This window comes from Excalfactoria chinensis, chromosome Z (assembly GCF_039878825.1).
Source record: "Excalfactoria chinensis isolate bCotChi1 chromosome Z, bCotChi1.hap2, whole genome shotgun sequence".
Taxonomy (NCBI): Eukaryota; Metazoa; Chordata; class Aves; order Galliformes; family Phasianidae; genus Excalfactoria; species Excalfactoria chinensis.
The window spans coordinates 28,569,551-28,594,069 of NC_092857.1; the positions used below are offsets into that span (position 1 = coordinate 28,569,551).

Genomic DNA, 24,519 nt, shown 5'->3' on the forward strand with positions numbered 1-24,519 from the left:
CAAGCTATTTCTAGTTGAATTTTTACTTCTGAAATGATATATTTCAGTTCTTATTTCAGAGATAGGAAGGCATACGCACATGTAAAGACACTTCCTCAATCTTTTTCTCTCTTAGGAAAAAAAGAATACTGTTGTCCCACTAGGACTTCCACAAGACAGGTAGAGAAAACATGAAACAGATTATACTGTGATTGAATGCACTTAGATAATGTCATTAACACTGCAAAGATTTGGATACATATAGGAACCAGAAGAAATATAGTTGCATGTGACAAATTGCACTGAATTACATCCTGTTTTTTTAAAAAAGTATTTTTCTATCTGGAGGTCATTTTGCATGCTGTCAGTCAATCAAAATGCACGGAATAACTACTAGAGGAAGCGGGACATGGTAAAGTCTAATGTTGATGCTTTCATCTACTGGAGTTTGACGCACATTCTAACTGTTTTCATCCACAGCAGTGGTCAACTCTCCAGAGCACCAACCCATTATCTCTCTAACAGCTTCAAAACTGGAGTGATCTTGAATGTATACTTACAATTATCTAACTGAGGAAAATACATAAATATTAAGAAAATAATTGTACATGTAATCTTGATAAACTACTGCAAGAAGGTGAAGGAATATGTCAGAAAAAAATGTACAGAGGAATGGTGTCTTCCTGACTAACCATTCATTTATTCTATGAAATAGTTGTTTTTGAAATCCTTTCTGTCACTTCTGATGCTTTTGCTATGTTACACTTCCATAGATATTTTACACTTCCATAGCTATGTTATAATTCCATACAATGTCTGTTATCAACCTATTGTCTTTTGGAATGTACTGTAATTTTTACAGTGATAGGAAGACAATATTTTCAACAATCTGCACACTAGTTCTGTCCTGTATCAGACTCCCCTACCCTACATAATTACCTTACCTGATGTCTGTGCCAATTTTACCTAGGTCAGAATGCCCATCTCAAATTTACACTGTTCATAAGCTCTCTTTGTGAAAGGAATCTTATCCAGTGCTACATACAGAAATACTGGAAATTTCCACTGCAAAGACACAATCTACTAGTCACAATACATATAGGTGTGACAATTATACTGTTGTGGTTCACATAAATCAGAATCGTCCTCATGGCCCCTGGAGAATATAATTTCTTAGTTGTTACTAGACTGGAAGGGTTGTTCTATCATATTTTAACCCATGCTTACCCTGTTCTATCCAGCACTCTTCGTGCACAAGGCATAATGCCAAATCCTGTATCATCATTTTTGCCCTGATTAATAACAGCAGTTTTGTGGCATGTCAGGTATGACAGAGCCAGACCTATACTTAGTAAACTGTGAGTAATTGTGTTGCCTCACCACTGAATTGCCTTCAGTGGCATTTAATCTAGCAAAAGGCATGCCTTCACTCCTGTATTCACATGGTATATTTTTGAGTATTTATTTTCTGTTTAAATAAGCAAGTTAGGTTAAAACAAAGTAAGGAAGCAGTTTCTACTCCTGCAAGGTACTTCTTGAGACTCAGTATTACACCACCAATGTATTATATTTTTCAAAGTCAAATAAAACTGCCTAAGACTATTAAAAATTGATCATAAAAGATTGAACAAATGGAGAAAGAACATAACTCAAAATCACTTGTTATCAGTGTTAGTTCTATTTCCTCTACTAATGACTATATTGCCTTGGTTGAAAAGTGATAGGAGGAACGCATGGCATAACTTCATGTTCTATTTTTTACATAAATAATTCCTCAGACTTTGTTTTTCATTTGAGAAAACAAGCTTATTTGTCCCAAAGGAGAAAAACTGCCATGATAGAAATACAGAAAAAAATAAAAATAAAAAAAATAGGTTTAGTATAAAGATGGTTGTTGGATATGAACAATAGGACATACCATAGAAAAACTGTAAACAATATTTATCACAATCTTTATTTACACTTTGTTTGGGTTATTTTTCGCCAACACTAATTGGATCAGGAATAGCATGGAAAAGGAGCCCTGTGTTTATACCAACCTAATAAAAACAAGTTAATGAAACATAGTATTCATCCACCTGGAGGTGAAGGAGATCATTAAGAAACCTTTAAGACATGTCTGCACACTGATGTAGATTCAGCTTTATGTATTTGGTAGATAAGGAAGAACCAAGCTGCAAAACCTAAAATTCCATCAAAAAACAAGCACTTTGTGTGGAAATGCATCATATCACTGAACGTTTCCTGTGGTTTAATCTCTTCTGCTTCCAGAAAGCAGAAAATAGGAAATTAGCAGGGAAACTTAACTTTTTTCAGGTTTCTCAGGTTGTCTGTCCATCCCTAAAGTCATAGGTCACAGAGGTCTAGTGATTCACCTTAAATCTTTTCCAAGGTCAGCTTATGGTCTTCTGTATACATGAAGTATTATTAGCTTAAATGTATTTTGTATATTCAGCAGTATTTGAAGACTTTTATGTCGTGTTTCCCTGTCAGCAGTAAAACCAAAAGTATTATTCCACAAAAGCACAGACACAAATCAGTGATGGAACTTGAGAAGCAGCATGAAACTGCGACAGGGGAGGTAGAAGCTGGGTATTAGGAAGAAGTTCTTTAGTGAGATCCGCTGAGGTGGTCAGGAACTGGGACAGACTCCCCAGGGCTGTGGTCAAGGTACTGAGTTGCCAGCATTCAAGAAGCACCTGGACAAAGCTCTCAGAATGGTCTGGGTGGCTGTCTGTGGGACGAAGATTTAGACCTCATGATCCTTATGGGTCCCTTCAGGCTCAGAATATTCTGTAAATATTTCTGTAAATATATATATAACATTAGGGTAGTATGGTTAAGTAATGGCTGGACTAAATGTCATTTCAGGTCTTTTCCAACCTGAGTGATTCTACATTCTTTGAAAAAGAGACACTCCACAACTTTTCTGTATACTCCCATTTAAATAATGAAAGTCTCTGCGATGAATCTTTTGGCATAAGTGCAAAACTGACAAGAACCTTAAAAATGCAGAGAAATGTATATTTTTTCTTTAAAAAACAAACAAACAAAAATGGGGAAAAAAAGAGAGAGGCAAAGACTATAATACATCCACTTGACCCTCTGTCTGTGTCTTGGCTAAACATGAATTCATTAATAATTACAATATAGGGTTGGGGTTTTATCACATGAAGAAGTTTTTCCTAACTTTCTTTCAAGATGAAGCCACTTGAAGAAGACTATCTTGAACACAACAACCACTGCTCATCATACTGCCTAAACCTATCTTGATATGTAGAGAAAGATACATCCAATACAAGATAACCTTCCAAAAGTGCACAAATATGCAACAAAGCAGGGTATGTAACCATCATAAGAACTTGTTCCTTTTATGCAGTGCTTCAACTTCACAAAAAACTGGTCACCTAGAAACGATTGTTTAATATTTAATCATTTTCCATATAAAAACTAAGTCTAAAATTAATAATAGAATAATAGAATCATAGAATTACTCAGGTTGGAAAAGACCTCAAAGATCAGCAAGTTCAATCTCAACCTAACCTTAGTACCCTAACTAACAACTCTCTGTTAAATCATATCTCTGAGCACCACATCCAAATGTCTCTTAAACACATCTACAGACGGTGACTAGACCACCTCCTTGGGGGACCTATTCCAGTGTTTAACTACCCTTTCGGTAAAGAAGTGTTTCCTAACGTCCAACTTAAACATACTGTCATGGTTTTGCAATTTTGTAATTTTGCTATCAGTATTCCACATCATAAAATCATGATAAAGCATGGATAATTTTGACGAATGTGCTGCTCACAGAAGAAGACAGAATATCCCAGAGAACATCACGGTCAGTCATATGACAAGGACTCTATATAATTTCACTTCAGCGCTGGACTCCCTCTCTTGAATCCTGCCAGCCATGGGGGAGTGTGTGGAAGCATTCCAGCCATTTCGCCTAGAGTTACAGTAGGCCTCTCGGTTTCGGGACTCACTCTCTCCTATTTTACTTGATTCGTTAGCCTTAATTCCAATTATATTGTATTATATTGTGTTATTCTGTATTCTGAAATAGTGTTTAGTAAATAAGTATGCCTCCTTAGATCGTTGCCACTGTATTTAATTTCTTTTTCCCTGTTTCCTTTTCCTTCTGGGCTAGCAGCCTGCGGGCCAACTGCCCCCCTGTCATGGGTGCAGGTAGATTTTAGGTTAACCCACGACACTTACCTTGGTGAAACTTGAGGCCATTTCAAATTGTCCTGTCACCTGTCACCAGTGAGAAGACTTGCCCCACTCTCACTGTAAGAACCTTTCAGATACATGATGAGAGCAATAAGGTCTCCCCTCAGCCTCCTTTTCCCCAAACTAAACACCCCAGCTTCCTTAGCGTCTCCTCATAGGGTTGATTTTCATTGCCCTTCCCTGGACCTGCTCCAGTGCCTCCATGTCCTTTTTGTACTGAGGTGCCCAAAACTGAACACAGTACTCGAGGTGAGGCCTTACCAGTGCCAAGTACAGGGGCAGGATGACTTCCCTAGTCCTGCTTACACCATTCCTGACACAAGCCAGGATGCCATTGGCCTTCTTGGCCACCTGGGCACACTGCTGGCTCATATTCAGCTGACTGTCCATCCGTACACCAAGGTCCCTTTCCATCAGGCAGCTTTCCAGCCACACCTCCCCAGGCCTGTAGGGTTGCCTGGGGTTGTTGTGACCAAAATGCAGGACTCAACACTTGGCCCTATTGAAACTCATGCTGTTAACCATGGCCCATTGATCCAGTCTATCCAGGTCCCTCTGTAGTGCCCTTTTTCCCTCTCACAGATCAACACTCCCTCCCAACTTAGTGTCATCTGCAAACTTACTGAGACTGCACTCAATCCCCTCATCCAGATCATCAATGAAGATGTTAAACAGAAGCAGCCCCAGCACTGAGCCCTGGAGGACACCATTTGTGAGCAACCGCTGACTGGATTCCACTCCATTGACCACAACTCTTTGGGCCTGGCCATCCAGCCAGTGCTTCACCCAGCAGAGCATACACCCATCCAGACCATGGGCAGCCAGCTTCTCCATGAGAATGCTATGGGAGACAGTGTAAAAGGCCTTACTGAAATCCAGTCCTTCCTCACTGAAGTCCACATCGACAGCCTTACCCTCATCCACTAAGAGGGTCACCTTGTCATAGAATGAAATTAGGTTTGTATAATATAAATTTTAAGATCTTATGTTTTTTTGACATTACTGAAAATTGTATGAAAATGTTTTATGTGTTTTGGAAGTAAGAAGAATAAGTTACATTATGAAACACAACATTTCTGCTCAAGAATGTGCCTCTGCACCACTATTTAGAGAAAGGTATAATCCACTATCACTATTCACTGGATTTTTTCCATGAACCTTCACAGATTTCCAGTCCAGACCTCCCTTTCTGTACTGTACTTTAATTATTTTGTAAGTATGTTTTCTTGGTGTTTGTTTGTTTGTTTGTTTGTTTGTTTAATTATTTATTTATTGTCTGCTAGTGTTCTGGTATGTATTAGTTTGATAAACAGAAGAACAAAATATGTAGCATATATTTTAATACATAGCCAGTGTTGCCACATATATTCTCTGTGTTGTAAATAGGGTGATTTATACTGAAAGGAAGAAAGTGGTTTACAGTGTAAGAATATTTGAGAATAAAATTCTATTCTGAAATTCAGAAATAACAGCCACTGAAGGTTTGCATCTACTGATGAGTGTAGTTTATTAATCATTTGTCATATAACATTGACATGCTGGATGTCGATTTCTGTTCAGCTATACAATGAAATCTTATCCATTTTGTTACTACAAGAGTTAACTACATTCTGTTGAAAGCATTTGCAGACTTAAATAGGCTTTGGAACTTTATTCTCAGTGAAAGTTACTTCTATTTTACCCCTATTTCCTCATTATTGATGGAATGATTCAACAAAAGCCTAAAATTAATCTCCAAGCACACCAAATAAGTAACACATTTCATATCATATACACACTGAGAAGGACTGATAAGGTTATCAATAGTCAAAGGATAAATCACAGTACAAAAAGTACTTAGTCTTGATATAGTATGAGGAAAAAAAAAACCACAAAAAAACAAAAACAAAAACAACAACAAAAAAAAAAACAAACGAGAGAAAATGATATTTATAACAAAAAGTTGCAAACTCCAAAGAAGTATGCATTCAAACATTTTGTAAGCAAAGTCCTATGTAATTTGCCAGTGCACAAACATGGCAGAACTAGAAAGAGATGGAAGAATGAGGCTGTACTTGATAAAATGGCTAGGACTACAGAAATAATAGAATTTCTATTTTACATATATGCAGTAGTATCAGTTCTAGCAAATAATGTTTCCTATTCTTCCCCTTCAGCTCATTTTAATTTGGGAATTAGATTTAAAATATCATAGAATTATACACTGGTTTGTGTTGAAAGGGACCTTTAAGATCATCTAGTTCCAATGCCCCCACTGTGGTCAGGGATACCTCCCTCTAGATCATATTGCTCAAAGCCCCATCCAGCCTGGTCTTGAATGCTTCCAGGAAGGTGGCATCCACAGTTTCACTGGGCAAATTGTTGCAGTGCCTCACCACCCTCACAGCAATTTCTTCCTAATATCAAGTCTAAATCTACCCTCTTCCAGTTTAAAACACTTCTCTCAGTCCTGTCACTACCTGCCCTTACAAAATGTCCCTCCCCATCTTTTCTGTAGGCCCTTTTCAGCCACTGGATGGCCTCCTTAAAATCCCCTTGGTGCCTTCTCTTCTTCAGACTGAAAAGCCCCATCTCTTTCAGACTATCCTCATAGGAGAGGTGCTCCAGCCCTCTGATCAGCTTTGCGGCCTTTCCCTGGACCTGCTCCAACAACTCTACGTACTTCTTGCATTGGGAGCTCCAGAGCTGAATGCAGTACTCCATGTGAGGTCTCAAAAGAGCAGAGTAGAGGGGCAGAATCACCAGCTGGTCACACTTCTCTTGATACAACTAATTAATTTGATTCAGTTTCTAAATTAATTTGATTCAGAGCTGCAACATTACTTTAGAATTTTATATAAGAAGTTGAATTTGATACATAACAAAACATGAGAAATGTTACCCAGTCTATTGAGTAAATTACTCAGATTACAAACTAAAGTCTGAACTGTAAAATATTATTTTAGATTAGCCCATTCTCCTTTTCACCTTTCTACATCAGTGTACCAAAATGAACTGAGTGGAAGTGACAGTCTGATTAACAGAAACGGAAGACTTTCTTTAGAAAATAAATAAATAAATAAAAATGCCTAAGCCTTTACAGAAAATCACCAGTAGATAATCCTTGCTGAGTGACATGAGACTTTGACCTGACTTAGAGTCTCAGACTTTGCATTGCTACTTTGTGGCAAATCGTTTTTACTGGTAGGGAAACAAAAGGAGGAGGTGCAGAGACTAAGGACCATCAGGGAGTGTGAATGAAAGACTGATTGTTGGAGTCTTGGCATGCTGGGGAGAAGGGTGCCACGGAGATACCCCCAGAAAAGTGGTTGATCCCATGCCCTGTCACAGTCGGACATACCTGACTGATGAAGAGGGTTGGAAGAGAATCCCAACTCAGAGTCATGGGAGCACCCCCTGCCTGCCTAGCCTGCTTCCCCAGCTCCCTCTAAACAGATGCTGGAAATTGAAGAAGAGGTGAGTGGTAAGGAGATGGATGACCTGCCTAAAAGGGAGCCTAAGGTGGGGTGGTCATTCCCATGCCTTGAGACTTCGTCTGTCATGAAAGAAAGAAGGGTGATTGTGGTGGTTGACACCCTTCTCAGAGGGCCCCATATGCAGTCTGGACCCAAGCCATTGGGAAGTGATTAGGTAGGAAGTGACTAAATTGCTCAGAGAAGCCTACAAACTATGAAAACAGTTTTCAGGGGTTTGGGGCTTTTAGTTCAAGGAGCAGAAGCTCAAATGATTTTTCAATTTATACCTTCAGGGGCAGTGACAGACATGGAGTGGTCTTGGAAAGCACAAGCAGTGAATAAATGTAAGAGGCCATGCTTTTTACTGTTGCCTCAAAGTTGGCTGAGGATGAACAAGTCCAAGCAAGTCCTGAGCAAGGTTTGAGAAATCCTTTGAGGAACTCGGACAGGCAAGGCCAGTGGCAACAAGAGAGAGATAAGTTGCAGATGAATGGCCGGGGTCTTTTGTGTGGGCTTATCTCAAGGAAGATGGCCAATTCAGGGGGTGCTGCACATGGCTCTTAGCCAAGCACCCAGGAATGTAATGATGGCAGGAAAGAAGTAGGATAAAAAGAGTATGGACAAACCATGAAGTTAGGTTTTCTGACATCAGATGACTCACTACATGAACAAGGAGTTTTCTGACATCAGACGCCTCACTACGTGACACCTGCATGCTGAAGAAGGTGCCTGCATGCTGAAGAACTTCAAGATTGGTATCTGGCTTCAGATTCCTCTACTGTCGTTTACTGTTGCCAATGGACTCTCCTAGGCTTGCTGCTAGTGACCCTGCTCCACGAGACCTCGCTGCTCCTTCCACTGCCTGCTCTGTGCTGCACTGGTCTGCTGCTTGTGGCCTGCCATTCTGCTGCTGCTCTCCCCTGCGCCTTTTTGCCTCAATCCGATGAAATGACGTGTGACGGGATGCTGCTGTATCCAGGTGGTGACTATCCCTGCTTTACGCAATTCTTGCCCTTTTCCTACCTTTCCTATCGCCCACTTTCACATCCCCATTACCCTAATTTTTGGTAGTCGCCACTCTCCCTTCCCCATCTTCTCAGCTGACTATTACTTGTAATAAACTGGTCAGAACAACATTTGAACTATTGTTTCTTAATCTCATGCTGGGCATAATATATCAAAAGAACCTTGCTTCCGTCCTGTAAATTACAGCGAGACAACAAATAGCTCAGATGTTGTTGCTGAAGCAGAAACTTAGGTTTCTTTGATTATGGGGCAGTTTACTTGACCCCTGGCCTGTGGTCTGTCCATGGATACTACCTGTCTCAAAGGGGGCAATGAATCCCAGCTCAGGATCTAGCAGGGCTTATCGAAAGAGCTTTAAACTATCTATGATGGGAGAAGGGGACAAAACAGGGCTCACCATTGATGAGCCTAGGGGAATGATGCTTGAGCTGGGGGTAAGGCAGATGACTCAGCTGAAGTGCTTCTACACCAATGCATGCAGCATCGGCAACAAATAGAAGGAGCTAGAAGTGATTGTATGTCAGGCTAACTATGACCTAGTTGCTGTTACCAAAACATGGTGGGACCACTCCCATGACTGGAGTGCTGTGATGGATGGCAACAAGGTCTTCAGAAGGGACAGATAAGGAAGGAATAGTGGTGATGTGGCCCTTAATATTAAAGACTGTTTTGATGCTGAAGACCTTGTGGTTGGGAATGATGAAGTTGAATGTCTATGGATAAGGGTCAGGGGGAAGGCCTGCAGGGGTGAAATCCTGGTGGGGGTCTGTAATAGATGGAAGATGAAGGATGAAGAGATGGACAAGGCATTCTATGAGCAGCTTGTGGAAGTCATGCAATTGCCAGCACTTGTTCTCTTGGGATACTTCAATTTTCCAGATAAATGTTGGAAATATAATACAGCACAGAGGCAACAGTCCAAGAGGTTTCTAGAGTGTGTGGAAGATAGCTTCCTTAGGCAGCTGATATGAGATCCTACCAGGGATTATGTGTGCACCTGGTGGCGCACAGTGTTAGAACCGCTGCTTGCAACACCGGAGGGCACGGGTTCGAATCCTCCCTGTGGCGCAAATGGTAAAACTGCTGCTCTGCTACACTAGAGGGCTCGAATCCGAGGAGTTGGACTCGATGATCTCTAAGGTCCCTTCCAACTCGCGCGATACTATGATACTATGATAATGCTCTGCAGAGTCTGCTCTTCACTAACAGAGAAGGACTGATGGGAGATGTGAAAGTTGTGGACTGTTTTGGTCAGAGCAACCTCAAAATTGTAGAATTCTGTATTCTTGGAGATGTCAGAAGGGTCACTAGGAAAACTGCTATCTTGAATTTCCATGGGGCAGACTTTGACTTGTTCAGGACTCTTGTAGCACGGGTCCCTTGTGAGTCTCTCCTTAAGGGTATAGAGGTCCAGGGAGCATGGATGCTCCTCAAGATGGAAATTGTAAAGGAACAAGAACAGGCTGTCTGTAAATGTTGTAAGGTGAGCCATGGGAAGCAGACCTGTGTGGATGAACCGGAAAATACTGATGAGACTCCAAAAGAAAAAGAAAAAGAAAAGTCTATGTCCGCTGTAAGAAGGGATAGGCTACTTGGGGAGATTACAAGGAAGTTGCTAAGGTATGCAGGGAGGAAGTTAGGAAGGCAAAAGCCCAACTTGAACTCAGATTGGACTCTACAATAAACGAGAATAGGAAATCTTTTTACAAATATATCAGTGGTAAACAAAGAACCAAGGAAAATTTCCATCCTCTACTTGATGCAGTGGGGAATGTGATGACTGAGGATAAAGAGAAGGCTGAGGTCCTCAACACCTTCTTTAGATCCGCCTTTAATAGGCAGATCATCTATCCTCAGGGCATTTTATGTCTTAGTCTGGAAGTCTGGGATGTTAGGCAGAATACTCTGATACAGGTAAGGACAGTTAGAGAGCTCCTTCTCTATCTGGACGGTCACAGGTCCACGAGACTGGATGGTCTTCATCCTAGTGTGAGGAGGGAGCTGACAGAGGTGATTGCCAAGCTGCTCTCTGCCATCTACCAGCATTCCTGGTTATCTGGGGACATCCCAGAGTATTAGAGGCTTGTTGATGTGACTCCCATCTGCGAGAAGGTCTGTAAGGAGGATTTGGGGAACTACAGGGCTGTCATTATGACGTCAGTACCAGGGAAAGTTATGGAACAAATCACCTTGGGTGAAATTACATGGTACATGCATGGTATCCACGTGATCCAAAACTCACAAACATTCATCATCACTTCACTAACTGCTTGTATCACTGAAAATTCTGTTTCAATTATCTGCATTAAATTTATGCACAAAAAATAAACAAAGAGATAAATAAAAAAAGGAAGGCAAGAAAACTATAAGAAAAAACTACAGGTTACAAGTAGCATTGCACATATAGATGTAGAATCCCATGTCTAGTTCACATAATTTGAACAAGAAATGAATTATACGATTTTTCTTTCTCCTTTGAACAGCTAGGAGAGATTAGTCTTGGAAATGAATGGTTTTCTATAGCAAACTCATACCAGATTTTCATTGTTCCACGTAAGATAAAATTATGTGATCTAATACAAATGAAATATAGATTTTCTCTTCTACTGGACTTTCCCATAAAAATGGTTAATTTCTGTCATTTCCAATATGTTTTGTTTTTTTTTTTAACTTAAGTCACATAATTTTTATTTATTATAGTTACCAATTAACCAGTTGTCATAAATGCAAAATGTTCTTTCAGCTGTCTTTGAAATGCTGACTTCCCTCATTACAAGCTACTATTGGTTTTCCGTACTTTTTTTTTTTCATCAAAAATAAAGCTTTATTATATATGATACACGTAAACTTACACTTCCATTTATTTTAATAGCATCATAAGGTAGAAATTCAACACAAATTCAGTATCAAGTAACACATTATTGTCATAAGAATCTTTTACTGACTTCAGTGCATTGTTTTAAATGCACTTTGTTTCCGCAACCATTAGATGTTAATAAACTTACAAATGGCAGACATCCACATAGATGAGAGTTTTGAAAATACTGCGTTTCTTGCTACAAGAATTTTCATGATTAGTGGGTCTTCACAAGAATTTGAGTAAGTTATGTGTTCCTGTATTCACTCATCTGGAAAATAGTACATCTGGGGGATCTGGAATTTAAACTAGATTATTGACTTACAAATGACAGCTCAAAATCACATGCAGGTGTACAGGAGCCTGCAGAGAAGACTCTGCAAGTGCAGTGTGAAGCAGGTGTGACAGCAGTACTCTACTTCTCAGTGAGCATGAGCTTAAATGCAAGTAAGTGTTTCACAGAAAAATAAATGAAATAAATGATGAAATGCACAGATATCAGGGAAAAGTATTTTCTGTGAGTGATTAAAATTGATATGACAAAGATCTGGAGTTTAGGCTTTCACAATAAGCTTCTGAAATATACAGTATAAAGCTTAAAGGGTTTAACTCACTTTTAGAAACTGATGTAGTAAAGCACAACATTATATCTGATGTGTTGTTTTCTGAACTACTGTTTTCACGTGAACAGTGGAATCACAAAATAAAACTGTCAGACTGTTCTCCTGGGTTTAGGTTTACATTATCTAGGAGCATTGGTTTTCGCACATATATATGCTGTGCATGATAGCTGTATGTGGTATGCAAATAAAGTTTCCTCTTGAGTTTTTGATTGTACACTAATCATATTGTCTCCTGTTATAGAAAAAGCATGTGACTTTATTTGATATTATGAAACAAGCTTAAAGCACAGGGGAATATTTTGGGACTTTGGTTAAGTTTATTTGTCTTAATAGCTTTATTATATTACATTTAAATTGTTTTTAACAACATACTAAATTTCAACATACTTCATTCAAATGACATCACATTAAACATAGGTTTTCTCAAAAGTCTGTGCACAGAAGAGAGAAAAAAAAACCCTGAACCACAGATTTCCAATGATCTGTTTTCCTTCTGAAACCTATCCAACTTCCATTTCATTTCTGAACTGTCATATTAAACTTATGTTAAGAGAAAATGTTTTGATTAACCCCTTCATGTGATAAAAAGCTTTAATTCCCACTGTTCCTGACAGTAATTCATTCTGAAGCTACAGTTTCTCACAAGTGATTCAACATACAAAATTGTCATTTATGTTTGAAGAAACTATCATTTTAACAGACACTCAACTTTTTGATTGATATTCTCTCACTATAAAATTGTGTTTGTTCCAGGCTATATTATTTGTAGTCCCAAAATGCAACATTGCTAATTTTCCCAACTATAGTACTGAAGAAATTCAGCTATATGACAAAAGCTTCAGCTAAACTATGCTAAAAGATAAACAAGCAATAAAACAAAACAAAACAAACAAACAAACAAAAAAGAACAAAAACAAAACAAACAAACAAAAAAAAAAAACAGGCAACCAACAAGTGCTTGTAAATATATGTAGATAGGGAAAAAACTTCTTGACATTCTCTTGGAAGGAGAAAAACAAACAAGCAAGCAAATGAACAAACAAAAAACAACTAAGAATTAATAACTAAAATTACCAGCTTATATTATGTTTCCCTTTTCCAGAGGTGTGGATTTTGCAAAATCCCTCCGCCACACTAGTCATGGAGCTGGGCAAACCAGCCTGTAAACCACTGACAACTGGCTACCTCTCTATATTATTTTTGTGATTCAAGAATCACAGTAATATGTTGTAACGTAATTCTTCCCATAAACATTCAAAATCACAGAAAAGATATAGAAAAAATAGTCACTCACCCTCAGCTTAGAGGTTTGGAATTCGTTCAGAATTTCTCTGTCCTGAGATCTGAAAAATACAGAACAAAAATTTTCTATCACCATTGGCAATAAATGGCTGGATATTAGATATATGATAGAAAATAGGTAAGTGTTAGTTCAATACTTCAAAGAATTAACATACACATATATTATAAGAAAATCAAAGTGTATAAACATTCACTGGCTTTGGGTGAAGCATTTTGTACATCAGAAAAGTAACCAAAACTTTAATGTGTATTCATTTCAGGTACACACAAACACACAAACACATGTACATTATCATGATCACTACTACTCCTCAGCAGTGTTCCAAGGAAAAAAATAATTAACTTTCTCTCTTAGCTGAGAATTTGAAAATTTCCATGGTACTCAGTGTATGCCATGGATAACTGCATATATACAAGAAATTCAGGTTGCACACCAGCGCTGTTCAGTGTTTCCTTGAGAAGTTTTTTGAGAATAAGGAAGATCTTCTTAGTAAGTTTCAGATGAATTTTGTTTGCAATTGTGCAGCAATGAAATTTGTCAAATAAGCTTCCATGACATTTAGACTTGCTGCATTTTTGGCTCTTGGAAACATGTAAGATTAAATTGTATTAAAAAAAGCAGGATAATTTTTTGACCTTTAAAAATTACTATTCAGTGTCATAGCTCTGATTAAAAACAATAATAAAAACAAAGAAATAATCTCTAGTCTTGTAGATAACTAAAAAAACAAAAACAAAAACAATTGTATATCTCCCTTTTAGAAACAATGTTAGATTAGTTGAACAATTCAGATATTTGCATATCACATCTGAACTTTTCCTGAATTCACATTTATTAAGAACAACAGAAGGTTATAGAGGTTTTTTGTTCATTTGGTTGGTTTGTTGGTTGGTTGTGTATTTTGTTTTTTTGTTTTGTTTTGTTTTGTTTTGTAAAATATAATAAGAAAACGTAAATGGGATGAACGAAAGATTTTGAGGATGACTCTTTTGGAGATTGCTATGTAAACTGCTTCAATTCGCAGAATCACAGAATTGCAGGGGTTGGAAGGGTCCTTAAGAGATCACCGAGCCAACTGCCTGACAGATACTCTACAACAGGTCACACAAGTAGGTTTCCAACAGGTCTTGAATAACTACATAAAAGAAGACTCCACAACCTCTCTAGGCAACCTGTTCCAGTGCTCCATCACTCTTGTGGTAAATAAGTTCTTCATGTTAGTATGGAACTTGCTATATATGTTTTATGCCATTACTTCTTGTCCTATTGTGACATGCCATTGAAAAGATCCTGGCATCATTCATTTTGCCACCTCTCCTTTAGATATTCATAAATATTTATCAGATCCCCTCTCAGCTTTCTTTTTTTCAAGGCTGAACAGACTCAGGTTAGTCATCCTTTTCGCATATCATACAATCATAGAATCACAAAGATGGAAAGGACCTACAAGATCATCCAGTCCAACCATCCTCCCACCACCACAAGCTACTAAACCATATTGCGTAGTTCCTCATCCAGACACCTCTTGAACACTGTCAGGGATGGCAATGCCACCACCTCCTTGGTCAGGCCATTCCAGTGCCTGACCACTCTCTGAGGGAAAAAGTTTTTCTTTATGTCTAATCTAAATCTTTTCTGGTACAACTTGTGGCCATTTCCTCAAGTCCTCTTTGTTGCCTGGGAGAGCAGGCCAAACCCCTCCTCATTACAACCTCCCTTCAGAAAGTTGCAGAGTGCAATGAGATCTCCCTTGAGAATTCTCTAAACAATCCCAGATCCCTCAGCAGCTCCTCATAGGATTTGTGCTCCAGATCCCTCACCTCAAAGAGGAGATGCTCCAGGTGCCTTATCATTCTTATGGCCACATATTGGACTCCTCCCTGTATTTTTTGAACTGGAAAGCCCAGAACTGAATGCAGTATTCTAAATGTGGCCTCACCAGAACACAGTAGAGGTGGATAACTGTCATGGTTTTGTAGTTGCTGTCAGTATTCCACATCATAACATCATATGCAGTATGGACCATTAAAAAGTTCATACTCTAGTTCTGTGGAATAACAACGTCCCGAATACTCAGCTCTCAGAAGAAAACTACATATCCCAGAGGACTTCATGGTCAGAGATAAGTCACAGGAGGAGGACATATATAGTCTCGCTCCCAGGCTGGAGCTCTCTCTCTCTCGGACTCTTGGTGACCTGTTCCAACTCCCCTGCAATGAACAGGGGCATCTACAGAGTGATCATGTGAGTCCGAGCATGTTCTGGCCTGACCTTGAATGTCTCCAAAGATGGGACATCCATTACCTTTCTGGGAAACCTTTTCCAGTCCCTCACCACACTCATCATAAAAAAAGCTTTTCCTTATACTCAGTCTAAATCTTCTCTCTTTTAGTTTGATGTCTTTTCCTCATCCTACCGAAACAGACACTTTTTATATATGCCCTCAAGATACTGAAGGGTCTTTATCAGGTCTCCTCAGAGTCTTCTCTAGACTGAACAGCCACAGCTCTTTTAGCTTGTTCTCATAGGAGAGGCATTCCATTCCTTGGATCGTTTCTGTGGCCCTCCTTTGAATGTGCTCCAAGAGGTCCATATCTCTCCTGTACTCAGGCTTACACATCTGGACATGGTACTCCAGGTGAGGCCTCACAGCACAGAGCAGACAGGCAAGATCACCTCCCTTGACCTATTGACCATGCCTCTTCAGATGCAGCACAGGATGTGGCTGGCTTTCTGAACCTTTAAAGCACATTGCTGGCTCATGTCTAGCTAGCCATCCATCATTTCTCCCAAGTCCTTTCCAGCAAGGCTGTGCTCTATTGTTTCTTCCTCCAAATCCAAACAAACTCATTGAAAAATCCTTCCTAAACTAGAAAGCCTTGTTCAGCAGTACTGAAAAACAAAACAAAACAAATTAGATTAGAAACATTTTTGCCAGATGTCTTTCAGGTAGAATATCATGTTTTGACAAGAATTGGGACCAAGAATTTAAACATGACACTGAAACTGCAATCATGAACCAAAATGGACCAAGCAAAACTTACCAGCACACTACTACAACATTACTTGTTTTTACACATACTGTGCAAAAGTAAATTTGCAGCTCAAGTTATATATTCCAGAGGGGAAAAATAATAATAATAAAAAATATATATATATATCAACAATCTCAAAATACTATTGACACTATTTGTGTTCAATAAATCCTTAGATGGAACTCGGGCTGCGTATTCTGGGGAAGAGAAGGCTGAGGGGAGATGTTATTGCTCTCTTCAAATACCTGAAAGGTGAATACAGTGACCAACAGGGTTGGTCTCTTCTCACCACTGACACATGACAGGACAAGGGGGAATGGCCTCAAGTTGCACCAGGGTAAATTTGGGTTGGATATCAGGAAAAACTTATTTACAGAAAGGGTTGTTAAGCACTGGAATAGGCTTATCAGGGAGGTGTTTGATTCCCCATCCCTGGATGTGTTTAAAGCTGTTTGGATATGGTGCTCAGGGACATGATTTAGTAGAGGGTTGTTAGAGTTACCATAGTATGATTAGGTTGAGGTTGGATTTGATGATCTTTAAGGTCTTTCCCACCTGAGGAATTCTATGATTCTATGAATGGACATGGCGTAGTGAGGGAATATTGGTTATAAGTAGGCAGTTGCACTAGATGATCATGGAGGTCTTTTCCAACTTTTGTGACTCTATGATTATAAAATTGAAATCCCAAATACCATTTGTAATATGCTTCAATACATAATTACACAGTGTAAATTTCATCTGTATACTTAACAGTTTATGTCTTCTTAACATGACTGCTAAAAGGTGTATCAGAATATTTAACCAATGAAAAATCTATGAATGATACTACAAATAAAAATGCATAGACTAATTCAAAGAATAGAGATCTGCAAAGAGTAGATGTCAGTCATTCCAGAGTCATGTACAATTCAAACTGGGGACAAGAACATGAACCATACCATCTTCCCTTCAAAGAATAAAGACATACTTTCAGAGTTTTTACTTTTAGGTAGAAAATCTCCAAATGCTTTAAGAGTAGGTAGGCAAAACTCAATCACAATTCTGCTTTCTTAACAGAAATACTGATTGAAAAAGTCAATTTTTTTATTTTTTTTATTTTATTATTTTTTTTTTTAGTTTTTCCTGTGCATAAATATTTCTGCTCCACAGAATAGTCTTAAGATCTCTCAGTGCCTTTACTCAAGTGCTGAGAATTTTAATTAATGTTTCTCATATCCTTTGAGAGGTATGGAATAAAAAAAGTTCTTCTTTCGTTTCATACCAAAGATTATTTCCATTAATATAAAAATAAAATATCAATAAAATACTTTATTTCATTATGCTGTCTTGCCAGAAAATTAATCATAATTTGGAGAAAATAGGAAGTGCATTTTCTGAAAGTAATTTGATTTTCATTTAAGTAAGTGATTTATTTTTTAGATTTACAAACTCACAGAAGCCATGACACTATTCAGCAACATTTAAAATTTCAGCTAAGTCATATATTTGTAGGATGTTTTTTAATCAGTTATTAACATTTTAGAGCATTTTTTTTCCCGTTATTCTTCAAATCTCACAAGACCTTCATTATATGTATCAGAAAAATTTTAGAAAGAAAACAGCAATCTATTACTTCATTCATTCTATTGACTTTGTAATTTATATAAAAATCACTGACAAGAATTACAGAATCAGAAAATTCTAGACATTTGAAGGAACCAAGGGAAATTATTGAGTCCAATCCCTTTACATAGCAGGCTCTCTGCAGTATGTTGCAGGGGGAAAGCATCCACACAGGTTTCAAGTATTTCTAGAGAAGGAGACTCCACAATCTCTCTGGGAAGCCTGTTCCGGTTAACCTCACAGTAAAGAAGTTCTTCCTCATATTATTATGGAACTTCCTGTGTTGCAGTTTTTACCTAGTGCCCCTTGCCCTGACACTGTACATCACTGCAAAAAAGACTGGCCTCATCCACTTGACTAATGAGATCTCCTGCCATTGCACTCTTCTCCAGGTTGAGTCACAGATCTCTCAGTCTTCTCAAGTAAGGGAGATTCTCATGGTCCTTAATAACCTTTTAGGCCCTCTTCTGGACTCTCTCTAGAAGATCCTTTTCATTCCAGGCCATTCTATGATTTTGTGATTCTAGGGAAAATTTGTCTAAAAACTTGCTTCAAACCCTTTACAAACTATGAATCAAATAGTACCCTGTAATATCCGCAACAAAATCAGGTAGCAATTCAAAATTATGAGAATTCCAAGAAGACTGTGACTGATGTAGGATTTTTTGTGTCAACTGGAATTCTATTTATTTATTTATTGCACAATTTTGCTTTAAGTTTTGTATGTTAAAAAATATTTTGCTACTTTTTGATAAGACAATATCCTTTTCTTCTTGTTTCCCTTTTTAAAGCATCACATGCATTTTCAGAGAATATATTGTAAAGAAACATATCTGTTTTATAGACAGTTCTGTTATCTTGTTCTTCCACAGATTCAAGTGCAACCTACATTTTTTACATTTGTATTACTTCTGTATTATTTTTTTCTTACTTCTTAAACACAATTGTTTTGTTTTGTTTTGTTTTGTTTTCCAAATGTATGCTTTAAAATCTAAAAACCTGAAGTACAGCAACTATTTTCCAATAAAAAATATTTTTCAATCTTTTTCTGCTCTTGTTAAAACTAAATTTTTACCAATAATATAAATTTTCTTGAAATGACAGACATACACACACAGAAATGCTGAAACGATCAAACTGTTTCCTCAAATATTATGATCCCATTTTCTCAATATCTTTAGATTACATTCTCATTTATGGTAAGATACACCCTTACGTGTATATTTCAAAGTATAAAAATTAAAAAGGGTAATTGTTTCAATTGATTTATGGGGGTTATTTTTATAACACCTTATGTGAATTCCTTGGAAGGTAATCTACTCTTGCATAAATCTTTCCTTCTTTCTTTCTTCTAAGTACTAACTTTAAGTAAAAGTTCTGCTTTGTTGCCAAAAAAACCATGACAGTTCAGTCTTCCTTATTACAGCATAGAGATCATATTTTACACAATAATAATGTGAATTGTTTTATATTAAATATTGTTCTTTTGTTTGTTGCATCCCTTTGATATTTTCTTTTCTGCATGTGGGCTGGAGGGGCTACATCTGGACAAAAGTGCATATATTCTCTACCTTAACACACCCTTGCCCTAGCCCATGTAATTATATTTCATCAGGCTGAAATCTCAGTTTCCCCTCCAATGAATACTATTAGAAGCAGGCTAAGATACTTAGGGCAGAAAAGGGAAGAATTTAGAGTATAAGTAAAGAACTCTTTGAATAAAATGTGGACAGTTACAGAAGCAGTAGTGGGTGATTTACACAGAGACTGTCTATGTCAAAGAATAAAAGCCTGACAGATATTCAAGGCATAAATCAACAATGAGCAAGTAGTATAAGCTAATTAGTAAAAAATATAAAGTGGTAGTATAAAATCTAAAAGATTCTACAATTCATAGAATCTGGCAATACACAATAATGCTATTTTGCAATTTTATATCAATAAAATAATTCTTCTCTTCTGGCAAGGGATGGGGGAGGGGTCATTTGGAAAGGGGGATGGTGAAAGAAAGAAATCAACCCTGTAACACTCTGTACTCAAAACCTACAAACTAAAAATTCTCTTGAAAGCACCTAAATTGTAATTTCACAGGAGGATGAAGTTATATCATGTGATGAATGGGATATAAGATGCTTAGTCACTTAGATATGTGAGTTCCCCTTATAATTGCCATTGATAAAAGTTGTTGTATTGGGATCATTGGTTATGTTAATAACTGAGCTTTGCTGTTTGCACATTATCTTAAAGTAGAGAAGAAAAAACTGAGAAGTCTCCATTATTTCAACCAAGGCATAGTTCTATCTGGCAATATTATTCTAGTGATTCCAGTACATTGCCATTCAGCTACTTTCTATTGCTTGCATAGAAAACTTGTACTGCATAAGGAGACATAGGGTGGTGGGGAGGGAAGAGGAGAAAGACCTGGAAGTAGAGGTGAGGTAACTTAAAATATGTGCAAAGTGCATCATTGAAAAAGAGCTTACTTATTAAAATGTTGAAATTAAAGTCTCTTTTATTTAATTTTGCAAAACCATGATTAATACTAAAAGCAATACAACTGTATGCTCTTACACAGTACATGTCCTCTCAAAGGACAATACAGAACCACAAATGACATGCATTTTGTTGTCATCTAGAATAAGAAAAAGACAAAGCAGTACTAACATAATACAAATATGAAGGTGCGGAGTAAAATTAGAATTAATTGCAAGTATACCCAGTGAAATCAGTCACTCTTGTAAGAAGAGAACTGATAAGATATGTCTATTTTGTAATTCCACTTACTCCACTGCACTGGTTATATCAAGAAACACTACTTCTTGCAAGTAAGTTTATAGAGCTGAAGATAATTAACCAAATGAACAAAGAAAAAACAAAAAACAAACAAACAAAAAAAAAAAACCAAACACCTATTTACCGTGAAGTCTGAAAACAGAATTTAAAGAACTGGAAGCACTCTTAAATACTATTTTTAGGTTCCAAGTATTGTAGAACTATTAAAAAATCAGTGTGACTGCATTACCAAATTCCAGCAGTTGTGAGTAACTGTAGAAAATATCAAGCACTACCACAGGATGTATTTTCTCTTTATTTAACTTTATGAAATGCCAGGTTTGGGTTTGTTTTGTTTTGTTTCTCCATTGCTTCTTGCTTGTTTGTTTGTTTTATGTAATGAATAAGACAAGTGATTAAATCACATATTAAATATAGTTGATTTGTAGATTAAAGTTTTGAAGAAATGAAATAAGGTCGGAACCATGGAGTGTAATGATTACTGCTGCTCATTATTCATAGCTGCCAAGTTCAGCTTTAATTTTGATGCAGCTTCCAGACAAGTCAATGATTCAGAGTTTCACTGAGAAACAAAAATTATACTTCTAATACAAGGATGTTAATTATTTTTCTACTGTGCTACTATTTTATAGAATCATTATGTCAAAGGTTAATGTCCTGATTCATTTCAAGCAAACAAGTCTGTGAAAAAACAGAGGAGTAAATTTTGAGGAGTAAAATGCTCTTAAATAAGTATGTCTGCTTTCACCTCATAGTTAAGACTGTTGTAAATGAGACTGAAGTTTTCTTCTCTGCTTTTGAGGACAGCTATACATAAATTAAAATATGTTTCAGTTTATCTTCTTTACTGAAAAATTAAAATTACTAAAGAAACACAGACATTTTGGGAAGTACTTGTGGTACACTCCTGACGTTTATCATGTACGTATACCTTTCAGTGATGTCGTTTGCATATCTACCATATATTGCACCCAGAGCATCACATCCAGAGCAAAGAAATTATACTCTAAAAGTAAAATAAAATAAAATAAAATAATTGTGATACTAATAATTCATGAATATGATAGATTGATTCAGAACACCCAACCTCTTTTATCATAGGTTCATTAGAACAGTTGACTCAGTGTTAACAGTACACAATGGTTTTTCTGTTGCTGAGAAATCAGTGTGTGGGTCCCCTTCATGGGGAAGACCAACAGACATTAAATCACTGGGAAGTGCTGTATTGTGAGGTGTGCTGGGCTGCAGGTTGAATATGCCTGGGCTGGATCAACAAGCTGAGGCCAATTGTATGAGTTTTAACATGACCTAGGGTCAGGTTCTGCACTTTGGTCTCAAGAACACTGTCAACCCTTTATACAGGCTCGGGGCGGAGTGACTAGAAAGCTGTGTGGGGGAAAAAGACTGGGAAGTACCCATTGACAGCCCTCTGAACATGAGCAAGCAGTGTGCCCAGGTGGCCAAGAAAGCCAATGTCATTCTAGCTTGCATCAGTTACTGTAGTCAGCAAGACTAGGGAGGACATCGTCTCTCTAAGTGACATTGATGAGGCCACACATCAATTACTGTGTTTAGTTTTGGGCCCCACACTAGAAGAAAGTCTGCAACACATTCAAATAAGTGCAGTGAAGCTGGTGAATGGTCTGGAGCAAAACTCATACGAGGAGCAGCCAAGGGAATTGGGATTGTGTAATCTGCAGAAAGTGAGGCTCAGGAGAGACTGTATTGCTCTCTAGTGCTACCTGAAAGGAAGTTGTAGTGAGGTGGGAGCTGGCTTCTTTTCACAAGTGGTTAGCAATAGGACCTAAGTTAATGGCCTGAAGTTGTGCTGAGGGATGTTCAGGTTGGATATTATGAAAAAATTATTCTCCAAAAGACTGGTGAAGTACTACAACAGGCTGCCCAAGAAGCCGATAAAGTCACCATCTCTGGAGATTTTTTTTTCAAAAAAAATAAATGTTGCACTGAGAGACATGGTTTAGAAAACATGGTAATAAGGCGTTGATGGCTGGATTAAATGATTTTAATGTTCTTTTCCAGTTTTAATAATTCTATAATTCCATGAAATTAATTAAAAAAAATAATAATTTGCATAATGGATTCCATAGAATCTTGTTGAAAATGCTATGCTTTACCTTTTTTAAAGCAAGCATATAGCAAAACTAGTGAAAAAAAAAAAAAAAAAGTCTCTACACTTCATTTGCTCAATATAATAATATATTGACCTGTAGTAGAAATTTGTCTGAAAAATCTTTGTCACCATCAGTTATCAGCTTCTACTGTAGATATTAAAAAAATAGATAACAAGTTCTTATGTGTGTCTGGGGTTAGGGGTGGAGTGTTAGTAAGGCAGGAGTAAGATAAGGAGAGTGAGAGAGAGTGAAACTTAATTAAAACACAGTATAACACAATTGTTCACTGGAAAAAAAAAAAAAAAAAAAAAAAAACACATATTTTTCATCAGAATCCAACAAGTGAGAAATGTCAGATCATTCCAAGGTTATAAATCAAAGAAAGAATTCAGAGTTCCTGGTTCAAAAGTGCGAAAAAAGGACTTGAGGAAGCAGCCTCAGAATTACAACATTAAAGGTGGATTTTCATGCATTTTCTTATAAAGCCAATGTGGTATTCTTGAGTTAGTTAATGAAAGCAAAATTAATCATGGAAATTTAGAATACTTTGAATCATCATAATCAAAGATAGGCCAGTGAAAATAATGTAAGATAAATGAATAAATCTATTTTCATCAGTTTGAGATTATACAGCTGATACCTGGAAAACTCTTGTCTTTTCAAAAACAGAATTCCTTCATAGCTCACATTACTGATAAGGATTTAATGGACCTGTGCCAACAGGACCAACGAAAGAGGGATAGCCCGCAGCATGAGGAAGGTAATGGTCCTCCTTATACTCTTCTTAAAGAGCCCATCTGGAGTTGCCCCAGTACATCAAAGTTAAGGAGCTGTTGAAGTGGGTTCAGAGAAGGGCACAAAGATGATCCAAGGACTGGAGCACCTCTTTTATGGATGAAGGTTGAGAGAACTGGGCTTGTCCAACCTATACAAGGAGCTGCTCTACTCAGCTGGTGGTGAGGCATTAGAACATGTTGCCCAGAAAATCTGTGAATATTCCATTCTTGGAGGCAAGGAAGGCCATATTGGATGGCACTATGAGTAGATCAACCAAGTGGTTGGCAACCCTACCTGAGGCAGAGAGGTTGAAATTTGATGATTTTTAATGTTCTTTCAAACTATGCCATTCTATGATTCTACCCTTATTAAAGGAGTCCATGCATTCTTAAATTTATATAACTAAATACTTTCATTTTTTCTTCTCATTCTCATTTTAGAAGTGTCTAAGGACAAAGGAAGTAGAGTGAAATAGAGAGATATTATGCATTATAAAATGTTGTCCATTACTTGTGGTCAGTTTTCCTTTTGGACTCGAATTTCTTTCATTCTAAGATAAAATCCTTCTGCATATCAGTCACTCATAACTAGTGTCATAGTAGATGGAACTATTAAAGTAGATGCTTCTAGCCAGTCAAATGTCAGCACTGTTGACTACTCATTTACTTAGCAGCTATTCTACTTTGTGAGCTAACAAC

At 37.5% G+C, this 24,519-nt stretch overlaps 1 protein-coding gene across 22 annotated transcripts in view; it reads right to left on the reverse strand.

The window, feature by feature from the left end:
• Positions 1-24,519, reverse strand: part of PTPRD (protein tyrosine phosphatase receptor type D) — a 1,083,558-nt gene that overhangs the window by 633,207 nt on the left and 425,832 nt on the right. For all 22 annotated transcript variants that reach the window (XM_072360023.1, XM_072360013.1, XM_072360012.1 and 19 more), the window contains one exon: positions 13,471-13,519. The gene's annotated coding sequence lies outside the window, so the exon portion shown is untranslated. The remainder of the gene's footprint in view (positions 1-13,470; positions 13,520-24,519) is intronic.